The sequence below is a fragment of the Haliotis rubra genome, unplaced genomic scaffold (assembly GCF_003918875.1).
Source record: "Haliotis rubra isolate DU_JTF1 unplaced genomic scaffold, ASM391887v1 Scf30, whole genome shotgun sequence".
NCBI lineage: Eukaryota > Metazoa > Mollusca > Gastropoda > Lepetellida > Haliotidae > Haliotis > Haliotis rubra.
This window is the reverse complement of record NW_025766969.1, coordinates 3625341-3638075: the sequence shown is the minus strand read 5'-3', so window position 1 is coordinate 3638075 and position 12735 is coordinate 3625341. Positions and strand designations below refer to the sequence as shown.

The following is a 12735-nucleotide window of genomic DNA, read 5'->3' as shown; positions in this document are numbered from 1 at the left end:
GGGTCAGCCACAATCAGGCTGGATAGGCTCATCGTCAGCTCATTGCCCGTTGTCCGTTCTACCCGCAACCCAGACAGGAACTCTCCCAGGAAGAGCTGCCTCGTAGAAAACCAATAACCTTCCGGAGAATATAAGCCTCGCCAACAGGGCTTTCTTCTTGAGTACTCAAATTGGCAAAATGGCTACCTCATAGTGGAAAGTCTGGACACCTGCCTGGTCCTGGTCTGATATCATGGATTACAACAGTGGAAGGTCCGGACACCTTCCTAGTGTTGGTCTGAGGTCATGGATGACACAAGTGGAAGGTCAAGACACCTTCCTGGTCCTGATCTGAGGTCATGGATGACAACAGTGGAAAGTCCGGACTCCTTCCTGGTCCTGATCTGAGGTCATGGATGACAACAGTGGAAAGTCCGGACACCTTCCTGGTCCTGGTCTGAGGTCATGGATGACAACAGTGGAAAGTCCGGACACCTTCCTAGTCCTGGTCTGATGTCGTGGATTACAACAGTGGAAAGTTCGGACACCTTAGTGGTACTGGTCTGAGGTCATGGATTACAACAGTGGAAAGTTCGGACACCTACCTGGTCCTGGTCTGATGTCGTGGATTACAACACTGGATGATTCGGAAGTCTCCCTGGTCCTGAACTGCGGTCGAACGCGAGCTCCGTCACGTTGTTCCGAAATCTTACCAATGATGTTACTGTCATAAGGGACAGGTAATGCAGGGCCAAGATCGGGTTTATTAAGAATAATTACCTAAAGCTGCACTTGAGCTTTTTCAAACAGCCATTAAAATCACCCTTCTCCATGACTCCCTGAGAGCACTAAAGAACGGTTCATATTGTATCATGTTGTGTATATTGTTTGTGCCAACGTAGTTCATCCACATAAAAGCGTTGAATAATGTAAGTAAATTCCGTGCAAAGTCGTTGTTTAATATTTATATGTTCGGTAAGAATAACCTTTAGGCGATTACCAGTGGGAACTGGCTGGTGTTGGGCAGCAAAATAAAACTGTGTTTCATTTTTCACACCCACCAACTTCCATCAAAGGTATGGGGCCAGGAAGACTGCTATTATTTTTCTCACACTGCATATACACGCGGTGCTGTAGTTCTCTGAAAGCAGTTCTCCAAAGAACCGGTCATCGGCAGTTTGGGGAAAGGATTTCCCTCCAGTGCCATTATCCACCACTGCAGCTGAGATTCTGACACACAGCCTTTTCATGTTTCAAAAGCTGAATAATTCCTTGCTTACTGTTAAGAGCCTTTAAACACTTCACAAGAGGATCATCCGATAAATAGATTTAACGTATAGACAAAGAAACCTTTTCCTTATTAATCAAAACCCAATCCCAAGAACTGATGAAGATTGAGAGAGGAACGAGGGTGGTGACATGTATCATCAGGTATTACCCTAATCTTGAGACGGTCATGTTTTGTCCAATCAACGACTCCAAAGGGAAACAGTCGAAAGCACAGGATACGTGTTTGTTACTTTAACCATATTCATGATGACCATACATGTAGCTACATACGCTTTCAGTGACTGCCTGTTGCTGAGGCTGAGATGGCAAGCGATGATAAATCTGTGAATGAACACAAACAGTTGTAAGCTAGACGAAACGAAACCATTCCCTTGAATTAATATCAATGATTCAAAAATTCAGGATTAATGAATATCTACACTCAAGCCAATTGGTAATACAGTCATGTTTGATTCGGGTCCCCCAAAGTCTGAATTTGTCTGAATTGTTTAAATTCGTAATTCATTTTGATTTAGCAGTAATGATATCCAAACTACACGCTTCATGCGTCTAGACTTGAAATGGACCCACATTATCAGCTGTAGAGAAACGTATTCCCGTATGTCATTCTTATCGGAACCTGACTGAAATGCAAGATTGTAGACTGATAACATTTAACAGTTAGTGTCCTTGTTAAACGAGATTCTAGTTTGAAATGGTCATTCACTGTGATGAATGTACTTTCTGGCCCGTCCCGGAATACTGTTCGTTATACGTTGCTTACTGATTGGTCCGGCTATTAAGAATGCATAACTCTACCATGATTCAAATACTATAGATAATCGTGGTCTCTGAAGCACAATGTCTGGATTGTTTCCTGGCCGTTTAGCGTAGATTAGAGTGTCTGATTTAAAACTTAAATGAACTACTTTCAAGACAAAAGTTTTCCGCCGCCATCAACAATAACACGATTAAGCCATCATAGAAACATGCACGTTTTTATCGGTGTTTAACTTTGCTTGATAATGCCACATCGCCGTAACATCCACAACCACGACTATGACCACGACCACAACGTCGACCAAATCCACGCCGTCATGTATCTCCACATAAAGACAGTAACGCTGCTCAACGTCAAACAACGTCACTCAGCGACAATCGACGTTTCCAAAATACCCAGAGCAATACACTGCAGACAGCGTGTTGTTAAACTCATAACCAGTTGAGTGAAGCTAAATCTGATATTGTGCACTGGTATAATTCGGACGTTTACGGATATTATTAATATTTACAAACCGCCGACATATAACTGGAATATTGCTGAGCGTCAAACAACAAATAGAAACATGTCCATACATAGTGAGTGAGTGAGTTCAGTTTTACGCCGCTTTTAACAATATTCCAGCTGTATCACGGCGGGGGACACCAGAAATGGGCTTCACATCCATCACATAAGGGGGGAGGTAGGTGGCACAGTGGGTGCAAGATTAGCACGTGTCTGTGTTCGATTCTTGTCGTAGGTACATTCCATTAATATATTTGTTAAGTACAAGTCTGGTAAATAGGTAGTCGGGCTTAAAGACAAGGTGAGATAAGTTGAACCATATCCCCGATATCATGATTCTCTTAGTAGCGTTATGACAGAATGAACAACCTTTATGGTCACGTTTTGTCGCAGAAAATACACATTACGTTACAGCCTAGTTGTTTGCAATGGAGCGTTAGTTCGGGAGAATAACAGGTCGTTTAGTAAAAGCTACTCAAGACTCAAGACTAAACAAGCGATTATTGATTATCATTTATTGATTCTTCAGGGTTGTTATTTGTTTTTTAACCATAATACCATCTTTGTCTTTAATACAATCATTAGATTTGAATGATATTTGGTGATGAACGACAACATGGCCGTGTTGAAAATGCAGGTTATGTTAAGCGTAATATGTCCTATCAAGCTGTCTGTTTCATAACTTATATATTTATATCTGTGTTTTCGTACGACACTTGTGACACACCACATAACAACTTATGAACCCCTTTCACTTTGGATATATCCCGATGAGGAAATTGTTCATAGCGTGTTAATACTGTTATTATATCCCCAAATGCACCGGTCTTTCCATAACTGGTTCAAATCGTAACCTGACCTGCTGATATATTACGAATATACAAAACAAACCTTCTACTAGGACAAAAAATATCGTAACTTAAAGACCATGTATACAGGTGATGACACAAACCATGACTGCAACTCAAACGATTCAAACGTCATCAACGCCCCAACCACTCCAACTCTTCGCAACGCCACCCACGTTTTATAACGGCACTCAAATCAAATCAACGCATCGTAACGTCACCCAAACCACATAAACGCTTCCTAACGCCTCTCAAATCAAATCAGTGCTTAGTAACGCCGTTCAGCTCGAATCAACGCCTCGTCAGGCCGTCACACACGACAGAGACCTTCAACGCCCAAACACCTACATCAACGCCGTGCACACAGCACGTACTTCATGACGTCTCTTCGTATAGAGTTCCAGCAGAGAATTCATCTAATGAGGATTAATGGGAAACTTCTTGCTCTTTGGCCATCGAACATGATGGATGAGGACCATTAACCGTCCTGTAGATGGTCACTGATATTTATGACACGAGGTTTTAGGTAAGGCTGACAAATATAGGTCAACGTCATCATCACAAATCATTTCAACAATATACCATAAATTGTCTAATACGTGGAGTAAGAGATGTTCAAACACTTTTTTACTTTTTGATTTGTGTCAAAGAGGTTTATTATTTCTCCATGGCCTTCGTCCCTTCTCAGACACGTTTCTTATAGAAATTTAGTCACACGAGACCATTTTTACATAAGAAAACACAGCGGCCAGCACACATGTTACAACTAATGGCACGTGTCAGTAGATAAAGATATCGACTTTTTTTGGCTTATACTTGCCTGTGTTGGTGCAGTTTGGACTCAGACTGTTATCTACGTACTTGGGACATAGCAAGTTAATTCAACACTCATGACTATATCTTGCCCTGCTACACAATCGTGAAAGCAGGGGGCTCTAGTTGGCTCTTTTTGGTTACAAGCCATAAGAGATTGTTGTCAGTCATGATTTACGATATCAGTAGACTTCGTACCCGACAAGCCGAATACAGATTGAAAACACATTGTACTGGACTTATGTTTAAATGGCTCAGTATTGTTTTACAGCGCGCCTAGTTATAGTCCGTTCGGGAACAGCACGAATATGATTCACATATCCCGTTTTGAGGAAACGAACCCGGGTTTTCAGCATGATTGGTTAGACATATAACCAATAGGCTTCCTCCCGTCCCTGTCTGAGATATAAAAAATGGAATGCATTTGATTGCTAATCTAACCAGCAGACCGTTTCATTTAAATCGTTTTCTACCATATAAAAAGTAGTTTAGAAACTGAAGTTAGAATTAAATCCTAATTCCTTCTTTGATATTAACAGTTACGAGGACGATGGGAAGCAACAATAGGGAAATATTTTTGGACATAATCTCCCCTCAGCCATGTTCCAATAGTTTAGTCAGATCATAACAAACTTTTTACTCAGCAGTACTGAGTAAATGCAGGGCAACAACACTGCAGTATAACTATTGTGAAAATACTCAAAGGCACCAAGAGTAGAGTGGTCTTTCACTCACACATAGACACAGGCACTCACTCACTCTCTTATTGAATTGTTAACTTTGTTTCAGTAAATATGCTTATTTCGATTCCCTGTTAGGGATTTTGAAGAATGTATTTTTCTGTTTCACAGCAGTAATCTACAACACAGACTGTTAAGTATGGTCCGTTTACTGTTACTAATAGTTTTGTACAGATAAACACTTTGCAGGTAATTATGACGGATGCAAACGCTGGGGCAGGATACTCTCACCTTAACTCGAATACCTGGCGTAATCTTTAATTGATGGAGATTCATGGACATGTGCTTGTGATACAGTTTGAATCCTACAAATTAATCAGCTTTCAGAAGAGTATTTCGTTTGCTGTTTATCTAAAAACCACATTTATAATAACCGCATAAATATAATATGTCAAGGTATTCTCTACCTTGTCCTAGACGATGTATAGGTCTCGAAAATTAACATAGTCAGGTGATGAGGAAAAGGACGATAAAGAAAACCCATCAACGTAGACAGGGGAAGTACTGTTGACATGAGGTTGTTGGTTTTGAGCAAGTCAGATGTGTGCATGTACAGTTGGCGTTGGAACGTGAGTACGTCTTTAACAAAGGACCTGTCACGTAGTCCCAGCCACACGCTGTGTCTGTCTTTATCGCACTACCTACCTTATGTTGAGATACGCCGCCACGCAGATTAGTCCTGTAACGTGAACACAAAATCCACCACACTGCACAGATGTTTATCGGTGATCTGTATCAGTTCAATTCAATAGTTGTCCAATTAAGCCTGACAACACCCGTCATCTAGTAGAGGCAACGTTCATGTGAAACCGGGTCGTCATGTACCTAGCACTGCACAGTGGTAGCGAGATTACTGATCTGAAGTCAGGTTTAGCTTATCGCCTCTCCCCGCAATCGGATCGCAAATATGTAGGGCTGGGGAGCACACCCTGACGTACCCAGGTCTGAACCAGGAAGTGCTTTGTCACGCCGGGGCAAATACTGGCGCCTTATTTAGCATTCCTTGAAGATACTGGGACACGTAGTAATCTTTGGGTCATGGCTCACAAAACATAAGGTTTATTGTTTGTTTTCTGATTGTTGATGTTTGTTGTTGTTGTTATCCGTATCCTTTTGATCATCTTTGAATGCAATAAATCCGTCTCAGACGACATCCTTTTTGTACCGTACTGGCGTTTACTCAACGAATCCAGTTTTTGGCACTTCCCTTGTAACTACAGACGCTTCGTCCATCCCCATCGCTTCGGTGGTGTAATAGGCAGAGCGTTTTTCCTGTGAACGGTAAGTAGCTGGTTCGATCCCCGGCTCTCGTCCTACCAAAAGACGTGAAAAGGGTACTTGTTGCCCTGCTTGACGCATGACATGAAAGGGATAAAAGCGAGGACTTGACGGCTAGGGTCAATGTCATGTGGATGAGGTATCCAGGTTAAATGCACACAAGCAGCAACAACTAGCCACATACACATTCGCAAGCACGTCGCTACCCGTGTCAAATACGCGACGCACAAAACCTCCTATGTCACCTTACATTACCTTCAAATACACTTATGTATAAAATCAGTTATACAGTTTTGAGATCAGCTACGAAGTGGTAACGTCCCAAATGGCCTGTAACATCCAATGGCGAAATATGTCGCCTGAATACAACACGATAAATTCAAATCCACAAACTCAGTGGACTGCGACTGAACATAATGCTTGCCTGCATTCACTGATTTTCAACGATGGACCACGAGGCCTTCTTACAGCACCAATAGCATATCCATGCTCATCCTCAATGAAACAGGATGTTGTATTTGGTGTTTGCGATTGATACCCTGGGATAACTGATTCCTGTGTGTATTTAGATTGCAGACACGTGTTCATGTTTGTTTTGTGTTAAAAGCAATAGTCAGCAACATTCCAGCTCTGTGACGACGGTCTTTAAATAATCCAGTCTGGTTTAGACAATCCAGTGATTGACAGTGTCGATCAACGCAACTTGGATGCCATGTCATCAGCCTGACCACCCGATCCCGGTAGTTGCCTCTTACACGGGTACATGTTGCTAAACAGGAACAGACACGTAGCAAGCATTCACTCTTCATGCTCTGTGTAGTTGCTCGGAGATCTGGATCAATTATCAACATCATATTTTATAACTAACCTTTGATTAGTCGCTGTAAAAGGTATAAACGGTTGAACGTTTTTTCCACGAGTTAGCGTGTGGCTATACCTGACAAGACTAAAATGTAAATAGTCCTAAAATATTTGTTGATACGAGTGTATATTCAAGGAAATATGCAAATATTGTACTCTTCATTAACATTATCCTCAATATTTTAAACTAAAGAACATCTTTTAAGATTTTCACTTATGAATATATAGTTGTATTTTTAAGATTTAGACAGCATGTAGGTGATCACAGCGCGAATCACATGTTTATTTGACTCCGATTCGATTAGTAAGTGAAACATGTCGCATATTGCGCTTAGTGATGTAAAGGTGGTGATAAATAGTAACCTAAGGGAGACTGACTGAGTTTGGTTTTACGCCGCTTTTAGCAATATTCCAGCAATATCACGGCGGGGACCCATGTATGGGATTCGAGGGGTTGGCGTGACAGTCAACGTCGACAACCGCCCCCTGGGGAGAACATCATAGCGCAGGGTTGTATGCATATTGACAATTGATGTTGATGTTTGTTATTATCCTTCGTTTTAGTAACGAGAATTACAAAACAGGAAACCTCATGCGTGGCCACATGTAATCACACTCGCACTATGACAACGCACTGCAGTGGTTTCACCTTGACACTGACAGTAAGGAGGAAGGTGGTCCCGCCTAACCCACCCATGTACCGTAATCCCGGTAACATGTCACCCAAACAGCGTCCATCATGCGGGACGAGGGGTTGGGGCTTTCTTGGTAATACCCGAGGAGAGAGAATGTCGATTTCGTTGAAGAAAATATCTAGCATGATTTGAATCACGTGCTACTTGTGTTTAGTGAAGCATGATTATAATGACTTTGTGGCTGAATTATAGAGGTGAGTGAGTAAAGATCTGAAATAATGATTAAACAGGATTACCTATGTACCTGTATGACATCAACTGGATGAACACGTGAATGTGTAAGTTCTAAGCCTGTCTTATATTGTAAAACCATGTTGAACAACTGTCTGCCTGCCTTGTATTGTAAACCTGCCTTGTATTGTAAAACCATGATGAACAACTGTCTGTGTAAACCCTGATTGTAAAACAACAACTGTCTGTGTAAGTTCTAAACCTGCCTTTGTATTGTAACAACAACGTTGAACAACTGTCTGTAAGTTCTAACTGCCTGTGTAAGTTCTAAACCTGCCTTGTATTGTGTAACATCGAGATGCCTGCCTTGTATTGTAAAACCACGTTCAACAACTGTCTGTGTAAGTTCTAAACCTGCCTTGTATTGTAACACATCGAGATGAACAACTGTCTGTGTAAGTTCTAAACCTGCCTTGTATTGTAAAACCTGCCTTGTATTGTAACACATCGAGATGAACAACTGTCTGTGTAAGTTCTAAACCTGCCTTGTATTGTAACACATCGAGATGAACAACTGTCTGTGTAAGTTCTAAACCTGCCTTGTATTGTAACACATCGAGATGAACAACTGTCTGTTCAAACCTGCCTTCAAACCTGCCTTGTATTGTAACACATCGAGATGAACAACTGCCTGTGTAAATTCAAACCTGCCTTGTATTGTAACACATCGAGATGAACAACTGTCTGTGTAAAACACATCAAAACCTGCCTTGTATTCTAAACCTGTAACACATCGAGATGAACAACTGTCTGTGTAAATTCAAACCTGCCTTGTATTGTAACACATCGAGATGAACAACTGCCTGTGTAAATTCAAACCTGCCTTGTATTGTAACACATCGAGATGAACAACTGTCTGTGTAAATTCAAACCTGCCTTGTATTGTAACACATCGAGATGAACAACTGTCTGTGTAAATTCAAACCTGCCTTGTATTGTAACACATCGAGATGAACAACTGTCTGTGTAACTTCTAAACCTGCCTTGTATTGTAACACATCGAGATGAACAACTGCCTGTAAGTTCTAAACCTGCCTTGTATTGTAACACATCGAGATGAACAACACATTCAAACCTGCCTTGTATGTAACATCGAGATGAACAACTGTCTGTGTAAGTTCTAAACCTGCCTTGTATTGTAACACATCGGATGAACAACTGAAGTTCAAACCTGCCTTGTATTGTAACACATCGTGAACAACTGCCTGTGTAAGTTCAAAACCTGCCTTGTATTGTAACACATCGAGATGAACAACTGTCTGTGTAAATTCAAACCTGCCTTCAAACATCTGCCTTGTAAATTCAAACCTGCCTTGTATTGTAACACATCAAGATGAACAACTGTCTGTGTAAGTTCTAAACCTGCCTTGTATTGTAACACATCGAGATGAACAACTGTCTGTGTAAGTTCTAAACCTGCCTTGTATTGTAACACATCGAGATGAACAACTGTCTGTGTAAAACCACTAAACCTGCCTTGTATTGTGAGATGAACAACTGTCTGTGTAAGTTCAAACCTGCCTTGTATTGTAACACATCGAGATGAACAACTGCCTGTGTAAGTTCTAAACCTGCCTTGTATTGTAACACATCAAGATGAACAACTGTCTGTGTAAGTTCTAAACCTGCCTTGTATTGTAACACATCGAGATGAACAACTGTCTGTGTAAATTCAAACCTGCCTTGTATTGTAACACATCGAGATGAACAACTGTCTGTGTAAATTCAAACCTGCCTTGTATTGTAACACATCGAGATGAACAACTGTCTGTGTAAATTCAAACCTGCCTTGTATTGTAACACATCCAGGATGAACAACATCGAAGAAACCTGAACAATGAACAACTGTCTGTGTAAGTTCAAACCTGCCTTGTATTGTAACACATCGAGATGAACAACTGTCTGTGTAAGTTCTAAACCTGCCTTGTATTGTAACACATCGAGATGAACAACTGTCTGTGTAAGTTCTAAACCTGCCTTGTATTGTAACACATCGAGATGAACAACTGCCTGTGTAAGTTCTAAACCTGCCTTGTATTGTAACACATCGCCTTGTAGATGAACAACTGTCTGTGTAAATTCAAACCTGCCTTGTATTGTAACACGAGATGAACAACTGAACAACTCCTTGTATTGTAACACAGATGAACAACCTTGTATTGTAACACATCGAGATGAACAACTGTTCTAAACCTGCCTTGTATTGTAACACATCAAGATGAACAACTGCCTGTGTAAGTTCTAAACCTGCCTTGTATTGTAACACATCGAGATGAACAACTGTCTGTGTAAGTTCAAACCTGCCTTGTATTGTAACACATCGAGATGAACAACTGTCTGTGTAAGTTCTAAACCTGCCTTGTATTGTAACACATCGAGATGAACAACTGCCTGTGTAAGTTCAAACCTGCCTTGTATTGTAACACATCGAGATGAACAACTGTCTGTGTAAGTTCTAAACCTGCCTTGTATTGTAACACATCGAGATGAACAACTGTCATCGAGTGAACAACTGTTCAAACCTGCCTTGTATTGTAACACATCGAGGTGAACAACTGTCTGTGTAAATTCAAACCTGCCTTGTATTGTGACACATCGAGATGAACAACTGTCTGTGTAAGTACTAAACCTGCCTTGTATTGAAACACATCGAGATGAACAACTGTCTGTGTAAATTCAAACCTGCCTTGTATTGTGACACCAACAGATGAACTGCCTTTGAACAGATGAACTACCTTTGAACGAACAACTACCAGTGTCACTTCTAAGAGTTAATTCATCCATGAAATATGTCTATTGTATTGCACAATTTCAGCCCTCATCTATATTATATTCTCGTGTTAAATTGGCCTGTATAACCTGGAACGGTCGTTATGCACGATATCAGACAATGGACATACGTCTCCTGAATAATTGGCGTGACCCGGACATAACAGTAACAAGTAACAGTTAAGTCAATAACACTCAACCTTACCCGCTACGATAAATAGTGTATCAGTAACAAATCAAATATTCAGTCATGCACCGCCTATACTTAGACTGGTGTAGCTGGATTTAAGTCAACATAGCTTTTTTCTATCTTAGATTATCTAACACATGACTCGGGTCAGGTGTACTCAGGGCGTGTTGGTGTGACATTGTCAGCTTCAGCATATATTCAACATATTCTCAGACAAAAACTATTATTTTCGCATGTAAGTATTGCTGTGAGCCTTCAGGGTACGTTGATAATTACAATCAATATTCGTGAAAACAATTCATTATCACTTACATATTCCCATTTGGTTGTTGACATTAAGAAGCAGAACGTGACAGTCTAGCACGTAGTGACTGTAAAGTAACTCTGGAGGACTCTAAAGCATTTTATCAGAGATTTTCGATGGATGTTTTATCGCTTCTATCTCTTTTTGAGTCTTGTTGTTTTCTTCATCGTCGTCGTTGGTGTTGTGGTTGTTGTTGTTGTTGTCGCTGCTGCTGCTGAACTTAGACTACTCTCCATCCCACCTCCAAACCATCTATGGTACTACTTACGCTATGTGCATAGGCTATTCAACGACCTCACTGCCACAATCATGGCCTGGCATTAATCAAAGCAGACTAACACAATTTTATCTATACTATCAACGGTGTTACTTTTACGGGAGGACGTTCACTAGTACAGGTTCTTGCCAGTCAGGCGTTATCGTCTTCTTGAAGGAGACCTTGTGTATACACAAGGAAAAAGTCTCGCAACACCCGATATTTTTCATAGAATCAATATGTTACCATCAAAGGAAATCAAAACGCAATGAGGACGAAAACCTGAAGTTAACCCAGAGAAGCACACACGGCCAAACATTTACTCGTTTTGTACTGCTGATAACTATGGTCTTATTGAGTTGTGTTCTTGATGGAGGTTTCATCACGTTGATTTTCTAGTCCAGACTCGATTATCAACAGACCGCCACAGTATAGCTGGAAACTTGCAGAGTGCAACAACACAATTAGCTAGCTCCATTACATCAAGATTTTATACTGGAGGATCTCTGCGATCAATTACGTACCAAACATGCTCTATGGAATTGAGATCTAGACTCAGAGCAGCCAAAGTGGAGTTGCTTCCACCTCTTGACGTAAAAAGTCACCTATCATTGTCGTCCATGAAGACTGGCCTTATGATCAGAGGATGGTACAACAATCCGATCAAGCATGTCAGTGATGCACCGTTGTCCATTCAGATTTTGTCTGAATGGTCATATGATGGGCAACCCAACCCATCAATGAACCCATGTACTTGCTGATTGGGCGTCTGGCTCTATACCCTGCTGAATTTAAAGCGATTTCAGGCCTTTCTGTTGGACAAACGACGATGTGGGAGCACCACTGTTTTTAACACGCCACTTGACATAAACGGGCGAAGTCTTGTGATTCTGAGAAGGGCTGTATCCTCTTTATGAGTTGCCATTCGTGGTCGACCCGAGCGCTGACGGCCATTAAAGTCATTAGTTTGCTATGTTTTCTGGCCTGTTGGCGGAGAATAGACATCTCTTACAAAAGCCGTCAGTGACATACAAGCATTCCGAATACCAATAATTTGCCATGTTTGAATAGTTGTCATCTGTGTAGGTCCACCATATTTGCTTATCCAAAACGAAATCAATTGATTTCCGAGCTGTAAGAACAGTTTACTTAAAATTGATATTTGCTTAATGACGATTACATGATATGCACGTGATGCTCACGTTTGGTCGCGATAA

General features: G+C 41.0%; 1 protein-coding gene across 3 annotated transcripts in view; it reads right to left on the bottom strand.

The window, feature by feature from the left end:
- LOC124282622 (unconventional myosin-VIIa-like) overlaps positions 1-6558 on the bottom strand; it is a 59225-nt gene extending 52667 nt beyond the window's left edge. The window contains exons 1-2 of one of the 3 annotated variants that reach the window (XM_046718651.1): positions 5580-6556; positions 1540-1590 (exon numbers count right to left, since the gene is read on the bottom strand). The gene's annotated coding sequence lies outside the window, so the exon portion shown is untranslated. Of the gene's footprint in view, positions 1-1539; positions 1591-5579 lie in introns of all 3 variants that reach the window. The other 2 variants (XM_046718653.1, XM_046718650.1) reach the window with 2 other exon arrangements.
- Positions 6559-12735: the final 6177 nt, after the last annotated feature.